We start from the raw sequence: 14,760 nt of genomic DNA, 5'->3' as shown, positions 1-14,760 counted from the left end.
TCAGCACAAGGAGAAGTCAGATTTCAACTCAGGCAGTTATAGTTTGAGTACATAATAATCATCTGAAAACAAAGTCTGTAATGGGAAGTGTCAGACAACTTTAATAGGTGGGGCTGATACAGCCACCTTATCATAGGGAAACACACTACACATGCAGGGAGATCAGCCATAAAATAACCTCCTTCCCGTTATTGCCCTGCAGGTCCAGTAGCTCTCACACTTCAAGCCACTTGAATTTTGGCAGCCCAGTGACTAACAGCCAGAAGCACAATTTCAAGCTGRTGATAAAACACGGACCTCTCAAAACAACTCATAACGGCTTTTCCAGCTCGCAGTTTTCAGTGGGGGAAATTAACAGGAGTTGTACACTTGCTGCTACACTGTATGTTCTAAGTCATCAGTACTTTCTGGAAATTTCCCCAAATGCACACCTGTAGCTGATAGTTCACGATAYAATCAATAACCACACTGAACCTAAGACAACATTTATCACATATTACTGAGGGTAAGGTTATTTCACAGGTACCTCCCCAGCCCAGTGCACACTGTAAAAAACTGCTTTGGTGCCAATGGGTATTCCTGCATTTCTGCAACCTGGAACTTTACAGGGAGCTGCACACAATGTATTTTGCTTGGAGTACAGTAGATAAGCTGTCATTGCTGCTTTGGGAAAAGGGCACCCCACATCTCACTGATTATTGCTCCAAAAGCCAATTCTCCCAAAAGCAGGCTGAGACAGAGTCCTGCTCTCATAGTCTAGAACACAGAAATGCACAACAGGTATAGCACAGAAAAACCTACATTGACTTACTGTACATATAAATAKAGACATGCAATTAAGTCACAACAGATATAAATCAAAACAGAARCAAACAAAAAAAAATCATTAATTACCTACTTTGACAGATTCATACCTGCAGTCTTCTCATTCTAAAGCAAAGAGCCAGGAGAGAGAATATTCAAATTTCTTGTCCATTTGGGTGGCTTCTTTGCACATGTTCCTGAATTTTCAGCTATGATGAGATCCGCTCATTGGCAGTCACCAAGAGGCTGATATGACCATGAAATGAGGAAACACAGGGAATGAAAAATAAGGTACTAGCACCACCGTTTGCTGAGGGCTGGAAAAACTAGCAAAAACTTTCAGAGACCCTGTAGACCTATTTCTATAGTGCTAGCTGCTTTTCACTCACTTACCATTGCTGCTATTGGAGATGCTTGATCAAAACATGCTTTCAGCATTAATTACTTGCCAGGAAAATCTTAATGAAATCCAGACGATGACTTTTATTCCCAGCACTATAAATCTTTAGATGTAGACACAGTTTCAGACAGGGGGTTATTTTAGCAATTTGAGTTAAACAAAAACATAATTGAGAGCTAACCATATATTGGAAGTGAACACAAAGTGGCTGGCAGAGGTGGGCTGAGACAGTTCAGGACAATTACTTTTCCCCTGGTAAATACATATTTTATTGTCGCTCCTTTTCATTCCAACACTAAGAAATATGGGGTTTCTGCAAAGTGACCCTGGAAAGGATGAGCTCTCCTCRGCCAGTGGGGCCCTTCCCCACTGTCACATGGTGTTTTCATTTCTGCCTCCTGTTTCCTGAAGCAATTTAAGTTCACTTCTAAGAAAGAGGAGGTGTGTGAAGCAGAAAAGTAGTACGAATCTAATTTAAGCAATTTAAAGGTGCACAGTCTCATTTTAAAATAACACKGGTTAAGAAATAGATTTTAACACCTGCATTGCAAAGTGTAAATGAGATTCAGATAGACTTTTAAAAWCTAATTTGCTTCTGGCTTCTCTGCTGTCTTCTAGCTTCATTTTGTTCCTCTTGAGCTACAGATGTATACTTTACAAATGAGAACCATCAAATCAGTTCATAAAAATGGATGTATTACATTTTCCACAGTTTCAAAGAAAGTCTGATGTGGAGAAGGGATGCTTTAATGTGCAGCAAAAATAGCTCTASAATTGCTATTAAAAATAGATTTAAYACAAACATTTCTATTGCACTAACATGTTGACAAACTTTTCTGTTATCAAGACATTATTGTTAGTCCCAATTACCTAATACACATCCCTTTTACAAAGCTTTTTAAGTCATGTGTTGAATTCCTTGCTCTGATTTGTTGCTCCTTATTTAAAAAAAAAAAAATCTGTAGATTAAATTCTGTGAAAAACAAAGAGCAAGAAATAGCTATTCCATGTCATAATGATAGTATCTGATATTTGCCCGATGCAAGGTAAGTTCAGAAGGGGGTGAGGAAGAAAAGCTGAAGTGTACCTTCCTCCTCTTTTAACTCTTTCTTGAAAACTGTTTAGACTCAGCTCACCACTTTAAGATTATAATTGAAAATCTGTCATTTAGTGCAGCAGCCATCATCACTCTTAAGCATACTTGCTCAGAAGGAATTTGGAAATCAGGTTACAAATTGCATCATTAGGAGCTTCTGTGCAGTTGCTGGTTTTTCCTTTCTCACTTCAGTGTTTTTGGAGAGKCCATGTGTTCCTGAGCCTCTGGGATCAGTGAGGAAGATGCAATTGGACAGGTTCATTAGTCTCAGGAGCCAGCTTGTCAGTGGATCATGGYGAACAAGCCCTTCCCACACAGCCACTGGGGGTGAGTCCTCATGGGACAGAAACCAGGGTGCCAACATTCAGCTTCTCTCCCATACCCTTCAAAGCAGGGAGAGCAAGGAAGAATGATGGCACAAACCCCCAAAGGTCTGTCAGACAGAGGGAAGCCAGGGGAAGGCGAACTGCCAAACAAACATCCTCCAGGGACATTGAAATAAAGAGATTGATGTGATAGCTAAAGCTCTAGGCTTCGGGCTCCAAAACACTGCCACCTTGATTCGTTTCAAGCTACTGTAGAGCAGACAACATCTCCTTAGATAAGGCTGTAGCTTCACACYCACACATYYCAGTGCCACACAAATGCACWCAGGTACTGCCAATATCTGCTCWCGTGCTCCTCYAAGCACTCACAGCACAGTGGCACYRTGTAAACTGGGGGGAAATACCCTCTTGCTTGTGTGCAGCCCACAGGTATCAGCCCCTTCTCTACAGCAATACTGACATTAGTGATGATTCTGCTCAAACAAACACACAAACCGGAAATACTTCTGCTCGTCTACAGCTTAATGAGGGAACAGAAGTAGACAATAACACAAGGAGAAAATCAGGATTTAACAAACAACTATAAATTTGTGTTTTCAAGCTTCTGAAACTGGCACCATTTGAGAAACAGAAGAATTAGAAGCCATTTTCAGTATTCATTTATTTACTGGAATCATGTGAGCAGATATATTCAGCATATTGTAGAGGATTTCTGGRCAGTGCTTTCACACAGCACTTAGGTAATTTATTCTGAAACAAGCTATTCCCATCTCTATTAAGAAATTATTATATCCTACATTCAAGTCAGAGTAAATCTTAATTCCTTTAAGATTCCTTTTGTTTGAACACGGAGAACACGGATGTAAAAAACTATCATCCTTATAAAAGAAGTGACTGCAAACAACAAATGCCAGAATTGAAGCAAGTGAGACGACAAAAGAGCTAAGTGACTGAGACACGTGCAGCTTAGCAGGGGGAGCAGCTTCCCTCTTTCAAATAAAAAATGTACATGTCTGGTACTTTAGAAAAGAAAAAGGGATGTTAAAAAAATAAGTACATAATTTACCTATAAAGACAGAAGATCTAATTTGCATGATAGTTTTACTGGGAGATGTGAATTCCTGAAATATCTACCAAACCAAAAGGTACCTACACCTTGAAATGCTATTTGTTCCCTGGCATAAGGAATGCTGCAGCACTCAAAATACTCCCTTCGGGCAGACATGGCAGGRAGAGATTTAGATCAGTGTGGTGATGCAACTATTCAAGCTGCCTCCAAAATTAAACATGTGTCCAGCCAATAGTCTCGGAGGCAACTACATTTAGAGGATGACATCTTTTTTATCCTTTTCTCAGAAGGGATATAAGCAACATTGCAATAAATAAGTCAAGTCCTAACAAAGAACATAAGGGAATTTCTTTGTAGTGACTGATAAACTTTTCCAGTGTAAACTTCTTTGCATAGGAAAGTTGCTCTACAAGTGTTCCCTGTCTGTGGTGCCCAATCCTGGCCCTTTCCTTCAGTGACCATCAGCCATGAGAGCATCCATCGGTTCCATCGATGAGCCCACAGACACATTAGCCAGGTCAGCACTCTCTATAGAGTGCTACTAGAATATATAGAGAGTTAAACCTGCTGAAAATATTTTCATTCATTGTTAGGTAATTTGAAAAGAGGTAAACAACAGTTAAAGTTTTATTCTACAATTTAAAATGTAACTCTACCTAAAATAATTTTCTGTCTTAAGTATGGTGTCCATATTCCTCTTTTCTACCCCTGCCAGTTTTATTCTGTTTAACTGTTGGAAAGAGCTGTTTGACTAAATTAAAATTAAACCACATTTTAAAGTACTTARAACATATCATTTTATTTAAACCAAGTTTGTGTTGTCAAGATACCCAAAGAAGTCTCAGTGAACAAGGAGTATAATTAGGAAASTTGATAGTATTATTTGCACCATAAAATTTCATTAAAGGATTAGTAATTGATGCAAAACAGATGCATCTATGACAATAGTGTACTTTTCTTTCAAAACAACAAATGAACTCCTGACTGCCCAGGTCACTTAGTTTGTGTACTGACAGACTGGGTTTTCAGTAGTTGACCTTTATCAGATTGGCTGACTGACAGCAATTTGGTCGGTCATTCTGTTAAAGGCAAATGTGTATTTCTTGGCCCCAGAATAAAAAGGTTAATTGGCTAAWAGAATATCAAGCCCTATTTCATTTTTATACTCTTTTGTTGTTGTGATGTTGTTTGGCTCAAGTCTCTTTATCTTGCTATGTAGCTAAATCACTAGCAATCAAATGAAAGAAAATTTAGATCAATAGCTGTGTTCAGAAAATTTGTACTAAAGCTATAAATAGAGCCCAGTTCTATGATTGCTTCCAAGAGGGACTAAAGCTTGCAGGACACTCAAAGAAAATTTCTACTCCATTAATAACGGCTTTTCTTGTAAATGGCCACATTTTCTTAGCACAAGGAACAAGATTCCACCACTGGACTCTTTTTGATGCTTATATTAATGTGTAACACARTATAATGTTTTTGACAGGCTAAACTCACCTGGGCAGGGCAAATTCTGATCCTCTTGAGACTGACTGTGTTCAGCTCTTCAGGATATTGGTTTCCACAGGTACTTGCACTGAGCATGCAGCAACTGCTGGCTAACAACGCTGGACTCACTTCTTTGCATCTGACAGGTGACCTAAACCAAATGACATTGGAAGAGGCAGCTACCTGATATGCCATGTGAAATATGTTGATTCTTTAGTTCTGTGATAGTGACCAACTGACTGAATGAGTTTGTCAACCTTCTGAAGCCCTGACAGAGCATCCTCGTGAGTGCTGACATGAGAGTGCTCGGCAACAGCCTCCAAGTCTCGCTGCGTGACAGCAACAGCACTGGTGGCATTTTGCCTCCCGACTCTTTTCCATGTTTCTACAGTCAATATTTTCCCAGCAGTTTTTCTGAATTTGCATTCTGCCACTGACAATTTCTGCCTGCTTCCCAAAGAAAAGCATTACACTGACTTTCCCCTGTTAGCTAGGGCTTCTGAGTTGCAAATTGCCACAAATGTGTGCATCATCTCTGAAAATGTATCAGGTAAGAGTTCTCAGGCTTTTTCCTACAAAGYCAGCTTCTAAGTTGTATTATGCACTGGCATTCATCTTTCTTCATTATTTCTTACCTTGGTAACATTTGCCTGCTTCACAATAACTCTCCACATTAGCCTAGCCAGTAAAATACAATATCTGCAGTAAGTACCCATTTTCCTTCCTGCTAGTAATTAGTAATAGACTAAAACATACAAGTAGACATATAATATAATGTGTTAAAAAAACTGCWCTTGAGATTTTAAGCCATTTTTAAAATTCCACTTAATTTGGACTACTTAGGCTTCTGAAGACATGCAAGGGCATTTAGAAGCAGTTAAATAAGACATTCCACAGTAGCCAAAGTAGTTGACTTACTGACAGAATATAATTTCCTTAATTTTTACTTTGTCAGTCTCTTTTGTTGCTCTTTAAAAAGCTGCAGTGTTACTCTGTTATGGATAGACCTTTAAAAACAATTATAAATAAAATACTTAACTATAGCTTCTAACTGCAAAGCCGAGGACAGAAACAGTGTAGCAAAATAYTGCTGTAGCTATTTATATTGTTGAAAATATTACCAACCTTGGACAGATCTCTGATACATAATTATGTACTTCTGGACGGAAAAATAAACCCTGAAATCCATCTATTCCAATCCCTTTCTTGTTGCAGGAGTGATCAGATTCTCTCCAGGCTTGTGCMCATACGATTGTCCCAATGATAGTCCTGTCAAATCTGGACCACAGCTACTGCCACAGGTTTATGACAGATTTTCTCAACGTAATGACCTTATTTACCTTATTTCAKCAAATAAGCCCCTCCTTTTCTGCCTGTGTGTTACTGACCTACCCATGTGCTCTTTACCAATCTTTTTGCAAGCTCTTTTTACCATTGCTCTACCAGTGGACMAACAGGAACTGAGCCTTACTGAATGAATTGCCTTCAGTGGTGGGATGAAGCTCTACAAAGAACCACAATACACTGAAAAAAWTTCATTTGTTTCAAGCAGGCATTTTATCTGGATTTCAAGAATAATAAAACGCCATGAAACTGGCCTTACATGTGAACTGCCTATGAGTGATTCAATGTGGCAAACAKCACCTTATCCTATTTGATGAACACGCACCACAGACTTATGGCTGGGAATTGCTACATGCTGGAAAACAAAGATCATCATGTGCCTGGAATTATATAAGGCATATACATTATACCCACATGGACATCTCAGGGTGATTTGGGTGATTGTTCTACACCAGCATCACTTTATTCTACACCAGAAGCTCTTTACCAGTTTTCTATCTGGTCCCATTGCTTCATTGCACACCTCTGAGCCAACAGCATCCTGATCCCTCAGACCAATCATTTYCACCATTCCACAGCACTTATTAGAGGAATCAGTATCCACTTGGCTCCTGCTGACTGATACTTTGGGGCTACTACAACTCTTCTTTTTTTTATGGGGGATATTTTGATGTGGAAAAGGTATCCTCTCCTTTAAATTGAAGCTAAAAGTTTTGCAACTTATTTTTAGAGCTCATGTTGTTTGTCATGTGGAAGTAAAACAAACCTGTCTGCCTGGAAAATTATGGTAAACTTCCAGGAGAGGCAAAACCAAATAGATTCTGKAGCAATTAAAATATCTGGGATTTTAATATTTTGACTACTCTTAATCATAATTTCAAAGTCTCCTGATGTGAGTAATAAAATAGTACTCCAGATAGGACCATCCCACACCGGGGAGTTTACTCTTTGTTGTCACTTCCTGATTTTATTTCTAATTTCTCTGAGCCTACTGATGTCAAAAAGCACCATACATTTATCATTATTTAGAAATATTTGTGACAATGATACTCAGATATTTTACAAGGGAGTGTGAAAGCAATCTTAAAATTGCTAAATGTGATTCCTGCATGATTCCAACCCCCTTTCCATATGGTTATCAAACAGACTGARTTTAAGTGGTGGCATTCAAACTATAACTGAGCTGAGCTGCTTTTCATATGTTTTCTTCTTGTTTCAGAGAAGCAAACTTAGTTCCTTTAGAAAATGCTAAATTGGAGGGTTCTGTGTACTACAGGAAGATCCATATTTTGTCAGGAAATGCAGCTGAGAAATGAGYTCAGGAAAAGCAGGGAAGTATCAGGTCCAGCTGCAGCACAGATGTGCGGCTTGGCGCCAGGGCAGAATGAGAGGATGCAGTGATCCTTCTGCCTTGCWCTTTGCTGCATTTTTCAGCAAGTTATTTGTCTTTATTCTAGTTTCTCCCTATGCAGTGATGTTAACAAGAGGTCAGAAGCCCTTTGTCAGGCTTCTTTCTCTGTGTGAGATCTTACCATAGAAAGCATTATGCTGGAGCACAGTCTTATTAATAATAATAAATAAATAATATGTAATTATTAATTTTAATTGGGTGGTATTTAATGTAGTCGAATTGTATTTTTAGTTATTAATAATTTATTGGTTAAATACTTACAAAGAAATGTGTTCATTAGAAATAAGTCAGCATTATTATTTTGTTATCATCATCAGTATGACTATTATTAGGTGGCCAACACTGTTGTTTTCTGTTCAACATATCATAGCATTTTTGTATTCTGACACTTTTCTTTACAACCTCAATWTAATTTAACCTTAATTCAATTTAAGATCTACAAGACAGGCACTGATTAAGAATTTGACAGCATGATGTTCATYGGTCAGAGAATTGCTCTTCCCAGCAGGCTCTCAAAAAGTGATTKCTGTGGTTAAAAGGAAAATATTGTCATACCTGAGTCCCTTGAAAACCTTAATTTCTTTTCCAGAGGCAAAATTCCAGCTTCCCAAAGCACAAGAAGGAATRTCAGAAGTTTGGGCAATTGCACCACTGCTGCAATTTTTCACTCACGTAACACAATATGGACCCATCTTATCATGTGTTTTAGTCACATTAAAAAATGTGAATGTTATCATGAGAAAGCTTTTTCTGTTTAACACAGAATGACAAAGCCACCAACCTGTGCCCAGCTAAGAAACAGCAGAGTGGTAAAGCCAAAGAAGRGTTAATTCCTGACTACAACCCTAAGGCAAGCAGTCTCATATGGGAAATATTTATTCAAAGGGTAATAGGTTGAGGAATTTATTGTACAAGGTAGCTCTATTTGCCACTGAAAGAATGAGGCCAAAAGTCTCTATAAGAGACTCTGTAAGAGACTTTTCAAGATCACTTATTCGAGGATTCTTTAACATTACCAGATTGTACTTTTGGGGATGTGAAATTTACAATCCATCTAAGAAATAAATACCATTACAGTTCATTTTAAGCTAAATGAAAACCTGAAAGGAAATAACATAGAATGATATTTCCATTTTTTTCTAAAGAAAAAGTTYAACACATTATAGGGAGCCTTTTATGCAACCAAATATGAAATCATTACACTCTTGTGCTTCATCAATGGAAATTTTAAAGAACTTTCTTGAGGTGGATGAGCAACTGTAGTTATCTTCCTTTTAAACAGAATAAAAACATTAGTKTTTAACCTTTGTGAAACTGAAGTCTTGGATCAAAGAACAGAAAGGAACTTTCTTCTATTATAAAAATAACATTTTTCACTGGCAAAAAATATAGCTTKCAAATGTATTTTGGTTGTTTAACTATGAAAGAGACAAAGGCTAATGTATTTTTTAAAAGTTTTTGCACATTCTGAAATTCAAAATAATTCTGRTGTTCACAGGATTTTGCAGAATGTGATTTATGCAAGTGCTAATCAGCCATAAAACATAGCAATCTTGTAGGTTTTGGGATGGCAAAGGAGTTGTGTTTATTTGCTGCAACACTGGGGTTTGAAAACGGAACAATACATTACTAAATATTCATAAAATTTTCCTTTTCAAAACAGAGGTGCAAACAGTAATTGCATATTGAGAGAACTACACCTTTGATACTGTTAAGGATACATGGTAATCACCACCAATTTTTTCTTCATGTAAAAAGCACTGATTTACATTTACTAGTTTGTTTTTTTGAGTAAAGTCTTTGTACTGGCATAACTATAATTATCTTTCATTGATTTTGAACACATTCATTGAATACATACAGAAAAGGCATTTTAAATTTCTTTTTATTTAGAAACTAAAAACCAAATTTCTCTACCAGAGCAGACATGGGATTTCAGCTGCTATCCAAACCTCCAGGCTTATGGGTTTCACAACATAAAAATGGAGATSCCTTGGAGATCCCATCCAGTCAAAGCCAAACAAATTCACCAAGACACCAGCCACAAGCCCAGAGTGACATCTTTGCACTCTTCCTTCTTGACAACTTCTCCTACCACTGGAAATTGGAAGGGTCGGGAACTCTACCAGTGGGAAGAGAGACTTTTATTCATTGGCACTGTTTTTCATGGAAAAGGCCACCTTCTGAACATTTTGCAGTTTCCCAAATAGATTCACCAGTATTTTGGCTCCTGGGGAGGCTCCTCCCCTGCAAGGCCAAGCAGTGGAAGGCAGGGATGGATCAGAAGCATTGCTGGGGGAGAGTCAGACCACAGTGCCCTCCTACCATAAAGTGAAATTGTAGCTTAACCACCTTCTGAGGATTAATGGGTGAAAGACTCCTGATGGTGGTAGTGAGAAACGGGAGGGATTCCCAATGATTTCTCACTTTCTCAAAATCAAACAGCATTTGCCATTACAGTAAGCAAGAAGATGAAAAGTGTTAACGTGAGAAAAAAAAAGAATTGTCTTAGAATTCATACACTTCAAAAACTTATTTTCTTCTTTATATTTAGAACATTTTCAAACCAACTTTTTCTTCATACTTCYTTTTCCCCTTATTTTGACAGTATTGCTGAAGTCTCCCAGAGGCAAGCAGCAAGGCTAGTTTAGTTTTGATTGTATCTTTTTTCRAAATCCTKYCCYKRMMKTTWRRMMAWWWTYMMCYTYMWWACTCCAWTTTTTTTTTWAAGACATTCTGAGTTCTCCAAAAAGGAAATATGAATACCCTTCCCTACACAGAATGCATGTACCTAAACACAATGGAAGAAGTTCACAAAGACTKCACATCCCATCTCCTGCTGGCATGAAATGCTGGGAATATTTTGCACACTGATTCCATCCTGTGTTACCTTTCTTCCTCCCACTCTTCCTGCTTCATCTGGAGATGCAAGTGCTGATTTCTCATACTGCTCCTGGTCTTCCCATTACTGCACCCAACAGATTTAACCTCAGTCTCTCGCCCTTGGCTTCCCCCCTSTCCTTAATCCTGGTCTATGACCAGGAAGTTCTAAAACACTCCCATTCTCAACCTTATCCACTGCTCACTTCCCAATCTACAGGTCTCCCAAACACTTGTTCCCAAATCCCTACTCAACTGCTCACACCTCTCCCTTTTCTTTTTTTGTCTTACAGCCCACCTTTACCATAGCTCTCCCATTAAACTTCCTTTGTCTTCCCTTCCCTGTGAAACCTGCCATAACCAGCTCCTTCCTGGGTCTGTCCCTTTTCCTTATGGCTTGGAGATGGACCATTCCTTCCACTCCTGCTTGCTCCTAATGAAAAGAGCACTGGGAGTAATGAGGTGTCTTTTGTTCTGGCCCAGGGCAAGCCAGGAATGCTTGTTAAAAAGAAACTTAAGTTCTCACCCTGTCCTGAAGGACTCCAAATTGCCACATTTTTGTTTATGGATATAGGCGAATTATAGGTTTTCCATTRGTCTTGTTCTTAGGAAGGACTGAATCATTTTGGCTTGAATTTTCAAATAAATAAATTCTGCCATCTGGCATGGAAGATTTCACTCTTCCTGTAAATAAAAGCAAAGCATCGCATTGCATTACAGGGAACAATACTACTGCTACAGACACATATGAAAACTGAACTTCCAAACCAGTCTCGTCAAGAAGTTCTTAGGAAAACCACAGAGAGAACATTTTTTGAGAAATACAACCTCTTCTTTGACTAGGCCAGGAAGTCACCATAAAGAACTATGAAGTATTTGAACAAGTACTATTTAAGAATAAAAGAGTTGTTGTGAAAAACCATTATCCTGACTGGGGGGATTTTGGATCTCTGTCACTTGCTGGTACAAACATTGTCAGTTGTAGAGTTTTGTGAGACTGAAAGGAAGCTTACCTACCTTGATTCAAAAACCAGCTGGGCAGCAGTCCTCAGGCACTTAGCCAGTYTTTCCTCCTCTTCCAGCTTCCTTTTTTCCCTCTACATCACAGGCAGATTTCCAAGGGCGACTAGCTCCTCTTGTTTCTCTCCTGAAGTTCACCCACAAGTCAGGAGAAGTTTACAAAGCCTTGCAGCTAAGATTTATCACCAGAGGATTAGTCTGTGCAGCTCTGAACCCATGASATTATTTTCTGTTTAGGTCATTAGTCTAAATCCCTGTCTGTTTACTGGTTGCTTTTTCAAATATTTATTCTTTTTGATTCCTATACTCTCCATGGCCTCCCGTCTCAAACTGTTGAGATGAATAGTTGCTAACAGTAAATATGGGAAAATGTCTTCAGGCTTATTTTTAGCCACTTGAATCAATTCATTTTAGCTCCATGACTTTGCAAGATGCATCTCAGACACTCTCTGTTCCCAGCTCCTTCCACAAAMCCTCAGGCAGCTAAATGTCATCAATCAATGCTGAGATTTAGAKCCCTACATGTCATATGAGCCACACCACTTCTCCTCTCCTGCTGGACACACCCAGTTCTGTTGTCTGTCCTCTGTACAGCTGTTCCCAATCCATATTCTCAAAGGCAGCCAGGACTACATCGCGGTGTCACACGCTCGAGCGACACCACAGAAGTATTATTCTAAATTTCTCTAACACCAAACAATATAAAAAAAACATTAGACATCGATGTTGCTATGATTATCTCAGCRCTATCCTAGCAGTTTTCTGCACAGCCTGGTTTGGACCGGTCTCTAAGGAAAGCTCTAAGGGACTTTTATCCCATAATCTGCAGAATTCCATCCATCTACACTGATGACCATAGTGCTTCTGATATAAAAACCATTGCAGTCTGCTTCACAAGAATCTGCACCTGCCCTGCTTTCCCCGCTGCCATCATTTAACCCTGGTGTTGTTTCTCCCTCTCAGCTCCACCTCCCCTGCAGACCCCACAGTACATATCTGTCCCCTTGTGGCCGTATGCCCGACACAGCCTCGCTGCTTCCYAGGATCCTTCGGGCTGACCAAAGCCTTTCAGCTCCTTCTCCCACCCACACAAGTGCTTACTGACTGCCCCCATCTCAGCAGCTCCAGAAAACCACCTAAAAGGGGTAGGAAACATCTAAAAGGCTCTGAGGGATGGAAAGYGGCAGCAGAGCAAGAGTGGACAGATTTCTCCACCATCCTACACAACTCAGCTGACACTGGATCCTTGCAAGGCATGGAYGTGAAACCCTTCTGGATGAAGAATRGGGCTGACCACAGAGACTTTGCTGCAGGCCACTGATCTGTGAAAGATCAAGGTGAGAAAGTTATTGTGAAAGGCAACAAATCTAATGCAGCATGTAGAAACTAAGAAWAGAAAATGTCTTCAGATAAAGGTCGGCAAACTGTTGCCAGTTGGGTTTTTCTGCTAGTCCTGTGGGATCCCTGTTGGTTTAACCATGAGTCTCTGACCTTTTYCAAGGGCAAGAAGTCAGCCAGAGTGGTTGACCATATCAATTCATACTGCTGCTTCATAATTTATACTGCTTATTTTTACATTGTTCCAGAAGAAGGACAGAATGAAGGACACACAGAAGAAATGCTTTGAGTGAAATAGTCTCAGTGCTAGAAATCATCTTTGTGCTCCTTACTCCACGCCAGCTTGAGCCCAAGCTATCGATCAAAGCACAGGCTGCAGACACTCAATGTTGGGACCAGAGGTGGCTTTTTGCTGTGCCCAAATTTACATCCCCGTGTTCAAGGCTCCCCTTAATACCCTGCCAGAGCCCCCAGAGCCGCTGTRGCCGTGCTCTTCCTCTCAGCACAAAAATATGGCCAGGAGAGGAAAGGGCTGAGTCAGCTCTGCTGGAGTGTTGCTGCCATCAGAGCAGCCCTGGGGAAACTCTTCCAGCATTCCATGGGTACCATCCCATGTTTGTTTTGTTATCAGAGCTCCCAATGTTTTGTGGACAAGAATTTTTTTTTTTTTCAAATTAAATCACATTCATTGGCCTATTTAAAATTAATAGAAAATAGTATTACATATTAGATAATATAAATATTAGATAATAGAAATAGTATTAATAGAAAATTAAATATTTGGTTTATAACCAAGCACTCAAACACCAATTTATAACATAAACCTTGAAAGGTAACAAAACCTGGAGCCATAGCCTATCCAGTTCCCAGTTTGGTGAGACTTCCTGYTCTCCAGTGCCATCCTCAGCATTACCAGAAGCCATCTGACACCAGGTTTCTCTACCTAGGACTTGTCTGGAGCCCACTTGCTCACACTGCAATCCTCTTTCTCTTGTTTTTCCTACTTATCCAAAGCACATCCAACTAGTCACAGGGGAAAAAAATGAAATAACATATCTCAACTCTTTTATTTGTTCCCTTCTTAAAATAAGTGTTCTTCATCTCAGGACTCATTAGCTGACTTCAAAACTGACAGAAAAGTAAACTATTTTGTTCAAACACATTGTTATGTTTTGTAGATTTTTCTTTTCTGACTCAGTTATTGCTCACTAATTATGAGTGCAATCTAACAAACTCATCCTCCTTCCAGAAGAAAAAAAAATAAGTAATGCCATAGAGGATTCTTACTTGTTTTGACAAAAAAAAAAAAATCTGAAATCTTCCATTTGAAAAGGATTATCTTTGAACAATCTTTCCAATTTCTATTCAGGCAAGCTATCATTTTTTCATTTTCCACATAGTTAACTAATTTTCTTTTGTATGCTTCAGATATCAGAAATCCCTTTTCTCTAATTTCATAGAGAATTTCACTTCATTTTGCTTTATTCCTTGCCCTTTTTCTTTAAGATGGTCAAGAGAAATGGTCATCATCTGTAGTCTTAGAAAATACTTGAATTTCACATGAAAAATTTGGGAGAATACATT

This window comes from Malurus melanocephalus, unplaced genomic scaffold (genome assembly GCF_030028575.1).
Source record: "Malurus melanocephalus ecotype Western Australia unplaced genomic scaffold, MMel_1.1 scaffold_264, whole genome shotgun sequence".
Classification (NCBI taxonomy): Eukaryota; Metazoa; Chordata; class Aves; order Passeriformes; family Maluridae; genus Malurus; species Malurus melanocephalus.
Note: the sequence above shows the minus strand (reverse complement) of the source record.